General features: G+C 45.0%; 1 long non-coding RNA gene across 2 annotated transcripts; it reads right to left on the bottom strand.

Annotated features, from left to right (window-relative positions):
- Positions 1–173: 173 nt before the first annotated feature.
- Positions 174–16,887, bottom strand: LOC117833429 (uncharacterized). Of its 2 annotated transcripts, none has more exons than XR_011898904.1 (5): positions 16,747–16,887; positions 16,484–16,617; positions 16,177–16,288; positions 641–6,152; positions 174–560 (listed from the first exon to the last, which is right to left on the bottom strand). It is a non-coding gene; the product is annotated as an uncharacterized lncRNA (long non-coding RNA). The 2 variants fall into 2 exon arrangements; XR_004635449.2 differs by having other exon boundaries at positions 641–894.
- Between the last annotated feature and the right edge of the window lie 841 nt (positions 16,888–17,728).

The raw sequence follows: 17,728 nt of genomic DNA, 5'->3' as shown, positions 1-17,728 counted from the left end.
AGCTAACGCACATCATTTTAATATAGAGGGTTTTAATTTACGGTTCCAAGGTCCCAAAATCCTTGAATCGGGTTTTGGTGACGAAAACTTTATTTCAATGGCTGGATCGTTTCAAGGCTTCAACCGTAGGCATAGGAGTTAACAATTTCCCATTTCATATGAAACCAACAGAATAGCTTGTTGTCACACTTTAACATCTGACTTTCGATGAAATTGCTTTTGTGAACTGGAAGAGACAGATATACTTTTGTACAAAATTTACAAGCATTGAGGATAAGGCTACTGAGTAATGTTTCTTCAAGACATGTCGAAGATTAAATTCTTCGTTTTATGGACGAATATCAAACTCTGTGCTTTAAACTTTTGACAACATGGCAGCATGTTGACTAAATTGCTTTGCAAGTAGAAAGTTTCCAACAGGTAACTTGAAATCAGTAGAACATCATCTCTATAGATTTTCGTAGCTGCATCCAAGTTCCATTGCATGTAGGGAGACGATTAAGATGTTTTCCCACCAAAGTCTTCGCCATCGTCAAAGCTTGATCTGGGTAATCGGTTGCCTGAAAAGCCAGCTAACAAGGTTGGAAGTTTGGTGCCAAATTACTATAAAATACATGCAAGTGCAACAATATCAACACACCTGCAAATTTTTATCTGTTGTGGTGTCAGCATATTCAACAAGGACATGACAAGCTGCAGCCATCTGTTATGGGCACCACCAATAGGATTTATGAACAATACAATGTTACTCAACTGAACTGAAGATGCAAATTATTTAATTCAGAGTACACAGGTCTGAAAGGCATTCCAACACCTGAGATATCTTTATTTAGTGGAGCGCACTTATCTGAAAGCATGTTAAAAGACATTACAGGTTCAAGCATCCACATGATTCTGCAAGACCACAGCTATTACTTAGTACTACTTTATTAGTTGAGAGCAACAACAGAAAAATGTGGCATGCCAACAAATTAATTTATGAATAAAATATTCTTCCCACCTCCAGGTCAAATATACTAAATAAAAAATCAGTATAGTCGGAGAGATAACCAACAGATAGTTACATGGCGGCATCCTACAATGAGAACAGCTCAGTGCTCATATTTGGAGTAAATTTAATCAAAAGCTACCAGGCACATATCTCTTTTGTACAGATTTCAGATACCAAATTCCATTATATTGGTCATGGTAAAATTGTTGTAGAAAAAACTGCTGACAATGGGCTATTCTGCCACATAAAGCAGATTTAGAAAAAAAAATGATAGAAGATGTAAGGTTTGATAAAAAAAATTAAAAGCATTTAATCCAACACATTCTGTGGCAAAAAAGGTACACATTTCATGCCTATCAATCTCCAAGTTCAATTGAATGAAGGTTGCAATCATAGGAGAAACTCAAAATTCAAGTTCACTATGTGTAGAACTCTATGCATGAGCAGATAAAGCCAGTACATGCCTCACACGCTACACTAGGAATCCGGCACAATTTCTGGTAGGTGAATTTGCCACAACAAACTGAACAATTGGCTACATTAAGTTAAATGGAAATCTTGGCTCCTCATGGGGAAATTTCATGAGCATTTTGCGCACTAATAAAAGTCAAGGCATGATTTGTAAACTATTTTAGGTGTCATGGAAAGTCCATGGGAGGCACTACAGCTGTCCACCCCAACTACTTACGGGAGTAGCCATCATCGTATACTAGCCATTTATGGCTTGGTTATAGGTCGAAATTTACTACAGGGAAGCAAAGGATGGGATATACTATGTAAACAGCTATGGTTAGCACAGAGGAAGTGCTTCATTTCTGCACATTCTTCCTCCATATGGCACATAGAAAGAATGAATTCTGAAGCAGAACTACTAGAATAGTGACAGCCCTAGTTGAAGAAATCCACCTGCGCTAGCCAGCACACAATGACAATAAATCCAATTACTATACAATTTTTCTACTGACAAATAATTGGTTGATATAGTGTAACAACCTAGCCTAATTAAACCATGTTTAATCTTAAGTAGAGTTATTAGAGCATAAGAGAACAAGTGGCAGCTATGAAACCAAGTAAAAAGACGCTTGTGCCCCTCACAAGCTAAACCGCTGTTTAAAATGTAACTCAAATTTTTGCTTAAGAACTTAAAAATCTGTCCAACTAAGAGTTGTAGAACTCAACTTTCCGAACAAATTTTATGTTTGGTGTTTTGCTTGAATCTGAGCACAAAACCTTCAAAAACTTGAAGTTCAAAACTATGCCAACTTAAGAAAAACAGATAAAGTCCCAACTTTGGGGCTCTTTATTTCGAAATTTCTAATATAAACTCAATCTGAGCTCTATACAAAACTTTTATAGATTCAATCCTTTAACAACTTTGATTAAAGGAGTAAGGTCGAAATCTGCACAGAAGGCTTCCAAAACCCCGGTCAAAGTTAGTTAGTTTGGTCAACCCACCCCCAATCAACAATCTCGGCTAAGTCTGGAATTAGCTCAACCAGGCATCTTGGTGTGAGCTTATCTCTTAAGAGTTGAATAGAACATCAGAGAAATCCTTTATAAGAGTTTGAGAACTAAGTTTATACAACAACTTTCTAAATTGAACTCTGGTCAAATTCACATCAGAAGTTTTTCAAAATTTGGGCTGAAGTCAGCCAAAAACCCAAAAATCGGCCAAACCGCCGTTTTTGTCTAAGTCCGAAAATCCGACGTTTCTTCAAACTTCGTATCTTCAAATCTACTGCGAATTTGAATTTGTTCAATTATGAAAGCTGAACTCGGATATGAGGGCTACAACTTTTATTAAGGGAGTTAATGTTGCACGGTTCAAGAATCGGGAGATCTAGGCGCTTGAAGACCGGTCCGGCGAGAGATCCTGCAAATCTCTCGGCCCAGAACGCGCCAGAGCACGCGTGCTCCAAAGCGCCGCCGCCACGTGGCGCAACCTCACTGGTGCAGTGCCTCCGCCCGGTCACCGGCCCCGGCAAGATGCTGCCTTGCGCGCCCAGCCGCCAGTGAGAGCGCGCTCGCCCTGCCACTCCTGCGCTACCCCGCTTCGCCCAAGGGCACGCCCCACCCCGAGAACGCACGCCCTCGCGAATGCTTACTCGACGCTGCCGCCTCCGCCAACTGCTGCCCCAGCCGTGACGCCTCGAGCACCCGCCTCGCCAACCCGCCACCCCGGCAAAGCCGTCCCTCGCGCGCACGCCCGCTCTGCCCGACGTCTGTTGCACCCTCGCCTGCCGCGCCACCCTTCCTCCTCTGTCCGCCAATGGCGCCCCCGCCATTAATGGCCGCAGCAGCACGCGCCGCGCCTCTCCGGCCCACCGGCCAGCCGCACGCCCCGCACGGCTATAAAGCCTCCGCCGGAGCCGCCTGTGCCCGCCTTCCCCGCTCGCCCTTGCCTCGTTGGAGCTCCCCTGTTCTCACTCTCAGCTCCGTCGTACACCCTCTCCGTGGAGCTCCCCCTTCCGTCCCGCCCCACACCTCGCCGACACCACCAGCCGCTTTGCCTCCCACTCGCGCAGCTCTAGAGCCCGTCGGTTGCCCACGAAGAGTGCCGCCGCCACCGAAACACCGCCGCCGCAGCCACTGCCGCCACACGCCATCCGCCGCCGCGTTTCGCCCCAGCCGAGCCTCCCCGTCGCCACCAACTGCTTCAAACCGGCCCAAGGTGAACCTGTAAGCCTCCCGGCCCCTTACAGTCCCAAGGCCGCTGACGAGTCGTCGGAATTTCGGCCGGCCGCCGCCACCCGCGCGCCCGAGACCCGATTGCATTTGAGAAAGTCGAATCAGGGGCTTTAGTGCAAAAACTAGGGACCTTTGCATGATTAATCGTAGGCCTAGGGGCTAGACCGTAAGTTTGCCGCGGTTTTTCTTTTATAATCGGCAGAAAATGTATTTAACTTCGGAAATTCACCAAAACTCAGAGAAAATTCAGAAAACTTTCAAATTAATTTTGCTAGACTCCTATAAAGTGTAGTTTCTAATAAAAATACCTTTAGCACATGTCTCTACTGAGATTAATGTTATATGTTTTAATCCTTGTTTAAGCCATTTAAATCATAGTAAATTGCAGAAAAATGCTAAAATCGTAAATCCAACTCTCAAGTGCTTGTCTCATAGAATAGAAGCTTGGAAAAAAGATTTGGAGCCTAGCTCAGATGTTTAAATCTCTATTTTAGTTTTACCATGGAAATCTAAGGTTGCTTTATCTTTTTGCATAATAATTAAACCAGAGATGATAAAAATGTGAAACAAATTGGAATAGGTCAGTGGTGTAGTGTAGTTTGTAGGAAAAACATAGAACTGGATCAAAAGCATAAGAAAAATCACTTTCCTTTTTAGGGAAGAATAAATAGGGTAAATGTATAGAAAAATATGGCCTTCACTAAAAATTGTGAAAAAATCACCAGAGGCTGTATTTCACCTATGGAACCTACTGTTAAAATTTCATGACTAATTTCATTCTGGTTTTTTTTGAAAATGTTCAAGTATATGCTACCTTAGGGTAATAAAGTAATTCTAATTCTCTTTATGCACCTCCAATGGATTCCAAATTTATGCGGTAGCTTAATCATGTTAAAATTAAGTTTCTGTTAAATTTGTGGCTTCATAGCTTGCTGTTTGAAGATGGAAATAAAATTGGAAGATGAGCCTAGCTAAAAGAAAGAAAGAGACCTTGAATAATGATTAAGGTAATTTTTGGAAGAGGTAAAAAAATATTCAGAATAGGATACCTTTCCGATATAAAGGTTAATAAAGTTCAGTTGTATATATGTACACAACCACCATCAAGTCCACCCCAGGTTTTGTACCACAACACACCCTACCTTGTGTAGGTAAAGAAGGTGTAGAACCTTGTTCAGGTGAATGTGGTCATAATGTAATTTCTACTTCCGTACTAATTCATGTATACATCCTACAAGAAAGCTTGGAAATTTAACTTGATGCATTTGCATTTCGTGTAGAGCTGAACCTCCCTGACGGAACATACAAGCTTCACCCAGCGCCAGAAGAAGGAGCCATAGCTGATCTGCAGCCAGTCGAAGCCAAGCCCGCACCGGAGCAAGCCGAGCACCAGTTCGCTAAATTCCCGTGTGAAGGCAAGCCCCAGAGCATGATTTCCTATTTTTAAATACTTGCAATACCATTGATTGCTTGATTGTGCATTTCCGTTCCAGGAGTTGATTGAAACCGTAGATGCATGACTTATTACCCTTTGATTTGAACACTAGTATGATAAGCCGAGTAGTTGCAATGCTTAATAGGACTCGGTAAAAGTCGAGTGATTGACTGTCACTCGCGAGTTATAGGAGTTGTTTGCCTTTCTTTTGTTACAACTATAAGGATGATGGACGGGGCATGGCTCTGTGAATTGTTTTTGGTGATCGGTGGATTGCCCTGTCTGTCTACATGAAATTGGACTAAGGTCGAGATGTGATAGTATTCGTGATCAAGTGTTTGAAAGTACTAATCTCATACCTAGTATGGGATGGGGAAACCTAGTACCTAATTGAACCGGAACATGAGCAGATCGTTCCACTGTCTCTGGAACAGAGTTCCGTTGCGGTCGCATGTGGTGATAAGTGCGGTCTGGGAATTGATGGGGAAGGCTTACAAATGAAGCGACCCTTCGTAGTGCGCGGATGTCGTGAGATTAGGTTCGCCATGCATGGTTAAGAAATTCGAATCGATTCGTCTGCCTCTCACAGTTTGGGACTACTTGATCGCTATGCTACACGGAGTAAGAGTGGAACTTGATGATGATGTTAATATTGATGCTTGTCATAAATTGTTTTGAAACTATGCTCGTTTAGTATAGTTGCTAACTTAGATTGGTAAATGAACGTAGAATTTGTGGCTAAAATATTGAAAGTAAGGACCTACACTAGTTGCTTTTTGCAAAAACAAACCCCAGAGCCAAAAAGCTTGCATGTCTAGGTGTTGGTGGAGTAGTACCACCGGTTGGTTAAGTCTTGTTGAGCGTAGTTGCTCAGCCTTGTTGTGGCACATCTTTTCAGGTGATGTTGATGCCTCTGAGCTCGCTGCAAGTGGCACTTGGCCTTCCCAACTTCCTCCTGGTTGGACGGTTGAGTGGGATCCCTCCTCGGATGGCAAGGATCGGGATCATTGTTGTCATGATCGGCTTCGTCATGATATCCTGCACCAACATTTAGCTTCCGCTCAGCTATTTCGGTTATTTGAGAACTCTGCAAACTTTGCTTGAATTTCGAACTTGAGGTTGTAATAATTTAATGTACTTGTTTAATTATGATGGACTGTTGTAATCTCTGTAACCACTCACCTTCGTGCGAGTCTTGCTTTCTCGATCCTGAGGTAAGTGGTTTATCGGATGAAATCCGATGGACGACCGAAGTGACTTGATTAAAGTACATGACCGCATGTTAAGCGACTTAAGTGTGCTTTAGCCAAGTTAATTTGGATGGTTCCGCCACACAGCTGGTACCAGAGCTTGAAGGCATGACAGAGAAAATAACAGACCGTAAACACCTTTTCTAAATAAAACTTGCAACAAATTAGTTTGAAAATTTCGTACGGTCGTTAAGGATGAACTTAGTGCGAGAAGTCCCAGGGGAATTTTGGATTATTTGGGGTGGCTATTAGGTATTGGTTATTTGTACTGACTCCCAGCACTTTCGCCCACATGTATCATACATGCGCAGAGTTCCGCATCGCGAGTATGCGAGGGGTGATAGGAATTCTATTCAAATGAACCTATCATCGCGGTTGTTTTCGCCCACATTGATTACACGTGCGCAAGGTTCCGTATGTAAATCATGCGAAGGGTGGTATGGTTCGATTCCAACAAGCCTATCATGGTTGTTCGCCCACGTCTATGATACGTGCGCATGATTCCGCATCACGAGTATGCGAAGGGTTATAGGGTTCTATTAAAAGGAACCTATTTCCACGGTTGTTGCGCTGTCCATGCAGCATTAAACGCATGGGTGCCATTTCTATGAGTGAACGATAATGAATGGGTACGCTTTCGTGAGTGCTTCCATGAAAGGTTCAAGTTATATTGTGTTTTTCTGCAGGTACACTAACCGCGTTCGCGTAGGAAACGATATTAGAAACCCGACTAGTTATTACAGGGAGCGACGTAATTGTTGCCTAACCACCGGCACTAACCACGTAAGTCCAAAACCTTTTGGCAATTGTTTCGGTTAAGAAAACGATGTAGTTCATGCATGCATCATGAACTAAAATCCGTGAAACCAAAAGCTAAATCAATCTCGCTCATGTGTTTAAAGTTTTACCCCGCGTTAAGGATTTTCTAGCTGTCCTTTTCAGCAAATGCTAGCCTTGTAAAAAAATCTTTTGGGTTGTTTCCATATGTTATCTCTAGAAACTTTATACAAGAAATTTGCGTGAAAACCTTTAATTAAGCTGCTGGTGAAAATTGGTAAATTTTTCCCAAAAGAGTTGTGGGATATGATCAGCTTTGTAACTTCCTGTTCCCTGAAATATATAGTTTGTGCACCTGTTGAAGTGTTGTTTTTTTCGTCTTCCTTAAGGACATTTTCTGCTAGGCACCTCTTAAGCAAAGTTGTGAAGAACTAAATGGAGAACATTGTGGTAAAATTTCGTCTTATTTGGGCTTCTGGGTTGAGAGTTATGCTCAAATTGCTGCTGCACTGTCTTTGAAATTGCAGCATATACCACATGTTAAAAACCTGATCATATCACCCTGTTAGGACCTGTTTTTTCTCCACCTCTGAATACCAAACTTGTTACCAACTTTCTAGAGAACAGGATGGTGAAATTTGAGAATTTTTGGATGAATTCTTTCTGAGTTATGAGTTTTTCTCTAACCTACCAGAATCTGTTCCGAGTTTTCTAGTTTTTATCCTCATGTCTCACTTATCGATCTTTGGTTCCAGATGATGGCACCTCCCACTCCACGTGCTTACACTTTGAGAGCTTTTCCGCTATCATGTGGGATACCTTGAGGTGGTTTGGGTACCAGTCGCCACACATTTATGCGGGATGTGAGTACTAGGAGCATGGGGTCCCGAGGTGTAGCGTACGCCTGACTGTACCCCCACCCCTGGAGCAGCCACAGTGGCCACCGATTGAGGTTTTCGCCTATGGTCATACACTCGAGGACACATGGGAGTCTGCTGCCCTACAGGCACTCACTCAGTTCTGCAGACCCCTTTCGATATTTTCCTGGATCCGATTGGCTTGTTCCCCGCTAGGGATAAGCAAGATGCGGATTGGATTGATAGAATGAACAATATGGATGCGTTGGCTGCCATAAACCCACAGCGCACAGTCTTCACCTCAGTTTGATGCATGAATGTGCTATTTCGACTGGTTGAGCTACAGGGTAGAGCTATGGCTACCTTGGCTAGGTTGGCTGTGGATACCCAGGAGACTCTTACCACCACCAAGAGAGACCTGGTGGACCAGTCATATGAGCTCATCTAGAGGGGCATATGGATTTCTAACATGGAGATCCGGATCACCGAGCTGGAGGAGGAGGTAACGGATATGGAGCATGACATGCAGGTGCTTGCATAGGAAAAGTTGGATGTTGAGATGGAGCTAGCTGTTGCCAATGCGCACTTGGACGAGCACCATGCCGAGTTAAATGCGATCCATGCACTTGAGCAGCAGGGGAAGAATGAGCCAATGGAGGAAGAGGAGGAGGAGGAAGACCCCGAGGAGATCGAGGGTGTTTCAAGTATGGACTTTGAGGGAGTTCCACCTTAGCCTCGAGTTGGTGACACTCCTTCTCCAGCACACATCGTTTCCTCCGTAGGCAACTTAGATGACTTCTAGTTGTTTATTGTTTTGAGTGGTCTTTTTGTTGTTACTCCTCGGCAACCTATGTTTTGAATGGTGATGTAATAGGTTAGCCTAGAGTTGAGTACCCCTCTTGTGTCAAAGGACTTGCCTTTTCATGAATTAATTGTAATGTTTGGAATCTTGGCAGATTTCAGAAGCTGTTATGATCTCACTGTTACTCCCACTTCTACCCACTTTTGAGATCAGTTTTGAATACCAAAGTTGTGCGAAAACTTGTGTTCTAATCACTCATAAAAATTCAGCTCCATTGGATCTGTTAAACTTGCATTAGAACCGAATTTCCATCGCTCAGCTTGCTGAAAAACAGCCGGTATAGCAACACGCTAACCTCTCTTTTCGACCACGTTACCTAACGTTTGGTTAGCAAGCAGGAAGGACCAAGGATGGGAAGAAGAGATGTGCACCTACTCAATAAAAGATGAGAAACCATGTGCATAACAAAGAAGAGATATGCACCTACTCAATAAGGGATATTATTGTTGTTTTTCTCACTATCGGCAAGATGAACGTTTATGATTCAGCACATAATTTTTCTTTGTGATTAAGCAAGCTTTCGGATTATGTGACTAATGGAAAAAGTACACTCTTACAGATGGTGCGCCTCACCCGCTCCGGATCGACCCCAAGTGGTAGCAGGGATAACCAAGCACCCCCTCCACCACCACCCCTTCCACCGTCGCTCGCAGACATTCTGGCCGCGCAAACCGAGCTCCTGCGACACCTGGTCCAGGGGCAGCAGCAGCAACAGTAGCAGCCCCAAGGAGGACGAGGTCTCCCGCAGCCCTAGGTCGCTCGTTATGAGGATTTCCTGGGCACGCAACCCCCAACCTTCCACAAGTCGGAGGACCCGTTGGATGCTGATGCTTGGATTCACACGATTGAATCCAAATTTGAGGTCCTCACCACCCCGTGCCCAGATCCGAACAAGGCCTGGTTCGCAGCCTAGCAGCTGCGTGGTTCCGCCCACCTCTAGTGGGACCACTACCATGCCATGCTGCTGGCTGATCATGTCATCAGCTGGGATGAGTTCAAGACTGCTTTCAGGGGCCACCATATCCCTGAGGGTCTACTAGAGCGTAAGCTCAATGAGTTCCTGGCTCTCACCCAGGGAAGCCGCGACGTCTTGAATTACGCGCAGGCCTTCAACGACTTGTGCCGCTACGCCGGCTATCACGCGGATACAGATGAGAAGAAGCGAGATCAGTTCCGCAGATGCTTGAGTCTTGAACTCAAGGAAAGGCTGAACCCCATCAAGGTGGACTCCTACAATGAGCTGGTAAACCTGGCAATTTCCCAAAAAGACTGCATGAAGGACCTCAAGGCCGACATGAAGCGGAAAGCTCTGATGATATCACCTAGCCCGCCTGCTCTGAAATTCAGGATGGTTCCCCCTTCAGTACCTCACAGGCCAGCGCAGCCTAGGAGATGGGTTGCTCACCCTCCACTATCGGCAGCACCTCGTTTCCCCGGTTTCCAACCTCAGACGCCTCGGCCCAACCTTTCACTACCGCCGTGCTTTGCAAATGGTAACCGTTGCTTCACCTGCAAAAATGTGGGACACTTTGCCAAGGACTGCCCCAGAAATAAGAATCAACGCCCCGGTTAGAGTAATGTTGTGGCCAACATGGGGAAGAAGCCTAAGGTGCAGATTCTGTTAGGCTACGAGATAGGCTATGCTAGCGCAAATCAAAATTTTTTCTACCGCGTAAACAAGGAAAACTGTCGTATATGATCACGGGATTACCACTCGACGCACTAGTGCGGAAGATGTAGAATCACGTCGGGGCAGCGAAGTCGATCAGCGTAGTCGAACACGTAGTCGATCACGTCAACGTTGAGCAGCACCTCAGCAGCTCGTCCACGTGCAACAAGGTCGTCCTCATGCCGCGGCTCATCGTCGGCTCGTCGTGGCTCGTTAGCGACTCATCGTGGCTCGTCGGCGGCTCGTCGAAGTGCTGCAGGTGCAACACTTCCAAGGTATCCACATGTGCAGGGAGGAAGCGTCGCAAGCCGGACTGCTAGGTCCGCGAGTTGCAACAGGCGAGGGTGTGGGAGGCGCGGCAGATGTGTTTTGGCCTAAGGGATGAAACCCTAGGGTGCCCCACCCCTCTATTTATAGAGGTTCTTGATGGGCCTCTAGGTCCGAGGCCCATTAGTACTTCTAAACCTGATCCAACTCGGATCATATCCGAGTTGGGCTTCTAGCCCCTTAAGTGTGTGACCCTATGGGTTGGGATACGTATAGACATGGCTCGAGTACTCCTACTCGGCCCAATAGTCAGTAGCAGCCTCTAGCAAGACGTGTCAACTCCTATACGCACATGAAGATCATATAAGACGAACCATCACAACATTATGTACATGATTTTCCCTTTGCCTCACGATATTTGGTCTAGCTTCAAGCAGACCGATTTTTTTTCGATTCTGTGATTCGGAATCCCTTTGTAGGTTAACTCTTAACCGTACGTAGCATTGCCATGCATTTCTGGATCCGATCACTCAAGGGGCCCAGAGATATCACTCTCAATCAGAGAGGGGCAAATCCCATCTTGATTGACCATGCCTCACAGCATATTTCCTGACAAACCCGAAAGCTACCTTTTTAACTACCCTATTACGGTGTAGCATTTGATAGCCCCTAAGTAAGTCGATTCACATCTTGAGTACATGCGACAATCTCAGGTCTAAGGACAAAGTGTACTTGTTGTGTAAAGAGAGAACTATTTCTCACGTTGGGTCAGTCCTAGCACATGTCTCTACATATGCCTACATTATTAGTTTGACATCTCCATGTCCATGACTTGTGAAACATAGTCATCAACTAATACATGTACTAGTCTAATATTCATGTGTGTCCACACATGAACTCCGACTAGGGACAATGTTTAGAATAATCATACAAGTAAAGAGTTCCACATACAATTCACATAATTGCAGATCAATTCAAGTAGCCTTTAATGGATATTCAATGAACACAATATACAAATCATGGATACCATCAAATATCATCATCTCTATAGTTGCCTCTAGGGCATACCTCCAACAGGTTCAACAGGGGATGTTAAACTTCACCAATCTGGCAGAACTCTCGGAAGGTACGCCAGTGATGACGGGTACATTCCTTGTTCATAATCAACCTATCCTTATTTTGTTTGATTCTGGAGCATCTCATAGTTTCTTTGGGAATAAAACTGGTGATAGATGTGGGTTGAGTGTTTGTCACACAAAGGGGTCGTATATGATTTTGACCCCAGGTGGAAAAATAGTCTCCGACCGAATAAACCACTTTGTACCTATCAAGTTAGGCAAAATCCTTTTTAAGGAAAACCTCATCATTCTTGACCTAGAAGGGATAGATATCATATTGGGTATGGACTGGATGACTCGACACCAAGTGATGCTAGATATCTTAGCCCAAGCTGTTCACATAGACTCACCCCTACACGGCAGCTCTACCTTACACTTGCCCCACCAAGAGTGCGTAAATTCTTGTGCCTATCCAGCAATGGAAACCCAGTTGAAAGATATCCCTGTTGTCTGTGAGTATCCTGATGTATTTCCGGATGACCTGCCAGGCATGCCACCAGACTAGGATATTGAGTTTGCTACTGAGTTACAGCCAGGCACAACACCGATATTGAAAAGACCATATCGAATGCCACCCGCAGAGCTGGTAGAATTGAAAATCCAGTTGCATGAACTATTGGAGAAGGGTTTCATTAGGTCAAGTACATCACCATGGCGTTGCCCAGCATTGTTCATGAAGAACAAGGATGAGAGTCTACGCATGTGTGTGGACTATCAACCTCTCAATGAGGTCACTATAAAAAATAGGTACCCTCTTCCCCGCATTGATGTGTTGTTTGATCAATTAGCTGGAGCCAGAGTATTCTCAAAGATAGATCTTCGCTCTGGTTATCATCAGATCAAGATCCGACCGTCGCCCTGGCCGCGACGCCTCAAGCACCCGCCTTGCCCACCTGACGCCTCGGCAAAGCCGTCCCCCGCGCGCGCCCGCTCCGCCCGACGTCTGTCGCACCCTCACCTGCCGCACCACCCTTCCTCCTCTATCCGCTAATGGCGCCACCGCCATTAATGGCCGCAGCAGCACGCGCCGCGCCTCTCTGGCCCACCGGTCAGCCACACACCCCGCACGGCTATAAAGCCTCCGCCAGAGCCGCCCGTGCCGGCCTTCCCCGCTCGCCCTTGCCTCGCTGGAGCTCCCCTGTTCTCACTCTCAACTCCACCACACACCCTCTCTGTGGAGGTCCCCCTTCCGCCCCGCCCCACACCACGCCGACACCACCAGTCAGTTCGCCTCCCTCTCGCGCAGCTCTAGAGCCCATCGGTTGCCCACGAAGAGTGCCGCCATCGCCGGAACACCGCTGCCTGTAGCCACTACCGCCGCACGCCGTCCGTCGCTGCGTTCCGCCCTGGTCGAGCCTCCCGTCGCCCCCAACTACTTCAAACCAGCCCAAAGTGAGCCCGTAAGCCTCCCGGCCCCTTACCGTCCCGAGGCCGCCAGCGAGTCGCCGGAATTTCGGTCGGCCGCTGCCACCTCCCGCGCGCCCGGGACCCGATTGCATTTGAGAAAGTCAAATTAGGGGCTTTAGTGCAAAAACTACGGACCGTTGCGTGCGTAAACCGTAGACCAAGGGCTAGACTGCAAGTTTGCCACAGTTTTTCTTTTATAATCGACAGAAAATGTATTTAACTTTGGAAATTGACCAATACTCAGAAAAAATTCAGAAAAATGTCAAATCAATTTTGCTAGACTCACTGTAAAGTGTAGTTTCTAATAAAAATACTTTTAGCACATGTATCTACTAAGATTAATGTTATATGTTTTAAATCATAGTAAATTGCACAAAAATGCTAAAATGGTAAATCCAACTCTCAAGTGCTTGTCTCAGAGAATAGAAGCTTGGAAAAATGATTTGGAGCCTAGCTCAGATGTTTAAATCTTTGTTTTAGTTTTACCATAAAAATCTAAGGTTGCTTTGTCTTTTTGCATAATAATTAAACCAGAGATGATAAAAATGTGAAACAAATTGGAATAGGTCAATGGTGTAGTGTAGTATGTAGGAAAAACATAGAACCTAATAAAAAGCATAAGAAAAACTACTTTGTTTTTTAGGGAAGAATAAATAGGGTAAATGTATAGAAAAATATGGCCTTCACTAAAAATTGTGAAAAATTCACCAGAGGCTCTATTTCACCTCTGGAACCTATTGTTAAAATTTCATTACCAGTTTCATTATGGTTTTTTTTTAAAAATGTTCAAGTATATGCTACCTTAGGGTAATAAAGTAATTCTAATTCTCTTTATGCACCTCCAATGGATTCTAAATTTATGCGGTAGCTTAATCATGTTAAAGTGAAGTTTCTGTTAAATTTGTGGCTTCATAGCTTGCTGTTTGAAGATGGAAATAAAATTGGAAGATGAGCCTAGCTAAATGAAAGAAAGAGACCTTGAATAATGATTAAGGTAATTTTTGGAAGAGGTAAAAAAACATTCAGAATAGGATACCTTTCCGATATAAAGGTTAATAAAGTTCAGTTGTATATATGTACAATATCACCATCAAGTCCACCTAGGTTTTGTACCACAACACACCCTACCTTGTGTAGATAAAGAAGATGTAGAACCTTGTTTAGGTGAATGTGGTCATAATGTAATTTCTACTTCCGTGCTAATTCATGTTTTATATCCTACAAGAAATCTTGGAAAATTTCACCCGACGCCAGAACGAGCCGTAGCTGATCTGCAGCCAGTCGGAGCCAAGCCCTCACCGGAGCAAGCCGAGGACCAGTTCGCTAACTTCCCGTGTGAAGGCAAGCCCCGGAACATGATTTCCTATTTTTAAATACTTGCAATACCATTGATTGCTTGATTGTGCATTTACGTTCAAGGAGTTGATTGAAACCGTAGATGCATGATTTAGTAGCCTTTGATCTGAACACTAAAATGATAAATTGAGTAGTTGCAATGCTTAATAGGACTCGATAAAAGTCGAGTGATTGATTGTCACTCGCGAGTTATAGGAGTTGTTTGACTTCCTTTTGTTATAACTATAAGGACGATGGACGGGGTAGGGCTCTGTGAACTATTTTTGGTGGTCAGTGTATTGCCCCGTCTGTCTACATGAAATTGGACTAAGGTCGAGATGTGATAGTATTCGTGATCAAGTGTTTGAAAGTACTAATTTCATACCTAGTATGGGATGGGGAAGCCTAGTACCTGATTAAACCAGAACGTGAGCGGATCGTTCCACAGTCTCTGGACCGGAATTCCCTTACGGCCGCATGTGGTGACAAGTGCGGTCATAGAATGGCAGAGGCTAGATCTATGGAGCCTTGTACCAAGGGAAGTGAGCCCAACACGGGTCTGGGAATTGAAGGGGACGGCTGACAAATGAAGCGACCCTTCGCGGTGCGCGGATGTCGTGAGATTAGGTTCACCATGCATGGTTAAGAAATTTGAATTGATGCGTCTCCCTCTCACAGTTTGGAACTACTTGATCGCTATGCTACACGGAGTAAGAGTGGAACTTGATGATGGTGTTAATATTGATGCTTGTCATAAATTGTTTGGAAACTATGCTTGTTTAGTATAGTTGCTAACTTAGATTGGTAAATGAACATAGAACTTGTGGCTAAAATATTGAAAGTAAGGACCTACACTAGTCGTTGGCAAAAACAAACCCAGAGCCAAAAAGCTTGCATGTCTAGGTGTTGCTGGAGTAGTACCACCGGTCGGTTAAGTCTTGTTGAGCGTAGTCGCTCAGCCTTGTTGTGGCACATCTTTTCAGGTGATGTTGATGCCTCTGAGCTCGCTGCAAGTGGCACTTGGCCTCCCCAACTTCCTCGTGATTGGACGGTTGAGTAGGATCACTCCTCGGACGGCGAGGATTAGGATCATTGATGTCATGATCGGTTTCATCATGATATACTACATTTAGCTTCCGCTCAGCTATTTTGGTTATTTGAGAACTCTACAAACTTTGCTTGAATTTCGAACTTGAGATTGTAATAATTTAATGCACTTGTTTAATTATGATGGACCGTTGTAATCTCTGTAACTACTCGCCTTCATGCGAGTCTTGATTTCTCGATCCTGAGGTAAGTGGTTTATCAGATGAAATCCGACAAACGACCAAATTGACTTGATTAAAGTACATGATCGTGTTTTAAGCGACTTAAGGGTACTTTAGCTAAATTTATTTGGACGGTTCCGCCGCATATAAAACTAGTGAAAGTGTAATAAAATAATCAGGTAAAGCATACCTTTGACTAAGGAACAACAAACAATTCATAAGGTGAGCCATCACTAAGATATGAGATCTCACCTCACATGCCTACAGCTGTGCTTTGTGCTTCCCAAGGAGCGCCATGACCATAAGCATGAAGTCGGAAGTCCTAGACAGACGGAGGTGCAGCAGAATTGTTCTTGTCCTTAGACTATGCACAATTGAAGGGGGTGAAATGAGAGCGGAGAAAGTATTGAATAAATAAACAATCAAACAATTGTATTTTGGAAAAAAAACAAATACGAAACTTGGGTATGGCTGACATAACAAATGATTGTTTACATAGTATAATTATTAATACCCTCAGATCTGATCGAGGCAGATACTAAACATGGATATAGCTCACCTACTGCAGCTCTCATCATCTACAGGGGCCACTTGAATCGAGGCAGCTTTAGCCGGTGGCGGCCATGGCCCGTCTCGTTGAACTCGCCGCGTGCGCCAGCGAAGGTGGGCGGACAGAAAACCTGAAATTGCACCCTAATCTCGGGGGAGAATGAGTGGATTCGTTCATAGCAAGCAGAAGAGGCTGCAGGTAAGATATCTTGCACGAAAAAAAATTGAATCTGTAAATTTTATTAGGGATGGAGGCACGCAGTTGGGACTAACCTGGAGCGCTGTTCATGTAGGTGGATGTGCTTGGGACGCAGAGGTCGACACCAGGGGAAGCTCCCGCTGAACATCGGGTGGAGAAAGGGGGCACCGCCGTGCCGGGCTGGATCCGCCCACCCAGATCGTCGTCCCCGTCACTCACCCCCATGCGCCCGTAGTCTGTCCCATCGTCTACCTGGGTGAGCTCTGCTGGGCCACCATTCGCGCCGCCTGAGGTGCTCACCGCCGTGCATGGGAGGGGATGGGCCGCCATAGATCCGGGCCGAGCCAACATGAGGGCAGGTGCCTTGGATCTGCACGGCGAGGTGAGGATGACGCTGAGGCTAGAACTGGGAGGAGGAGGGAGGGGCAGCCATCGTGCCGCCGCCGTCGAGAGCAGAAACGGGATTGGAGGAGGCAACCGGCAGAAACGGGATTGGAGGAGGCAACCGAAGACGAAATCAGAAGCTCGCTATAAAAAAAAAAGCCTCTCGGTCCATGTGGCTATTGGCGGCAGTTTCAGTGAGACGTCGTGCTACGAACGGGAAGTGGGGGAAAAACTAACCGCGAGCCGGGGGCAGATCTGAGCTGAAGCGACCGGACACCGGAGCGGGTTCCCGCGCCGCGGGTGCATCGGTTTGGCTTGTGTACGGCTATTTCATACCCAGGTATTATATAGTATATAGTCCTATTTTTTAATATATATATATATATAGAAGATTTGATGTACAAAATCAAACCGTCAATTTTGTGAATAAATGAGAATTCCAATACAAGCTCTCGGACAATTTTGTGAAAGGTTAACACACATAAAAAGGATAAAAACAAATTTACTCATACGTACTCGGGATTACGCTCCAATAGATCTACCGAAAAAAGATAAAGGAATCATCGGGATTTGAGAGATTCCAGCTCTAGCAAGCACCAAGAAGATAAGAACTCAAGAACTCGTGAGAGAAACTCCAAATTGAAGATACCCGTGCGTGAGGGGGATTTCATA

Source organism: Setaria viridis, chromosome 8 (genome assembly GCF_005286985.2).
Source record: "Setaria viridis chromosome 8, Setaria_viridis_v4.0, whole genome shotgun sequence".
Taxonomy (NCBI): domain Eukaryota; kingdom Viridiplantae; phylum Streptophyta; class Magnoliopsida; order Poales; family Poaceae; genus Setaria; species Setaria viridis.
This window is presented reverse-complemented; position numbering and strand designations above follow the sequence as displayed.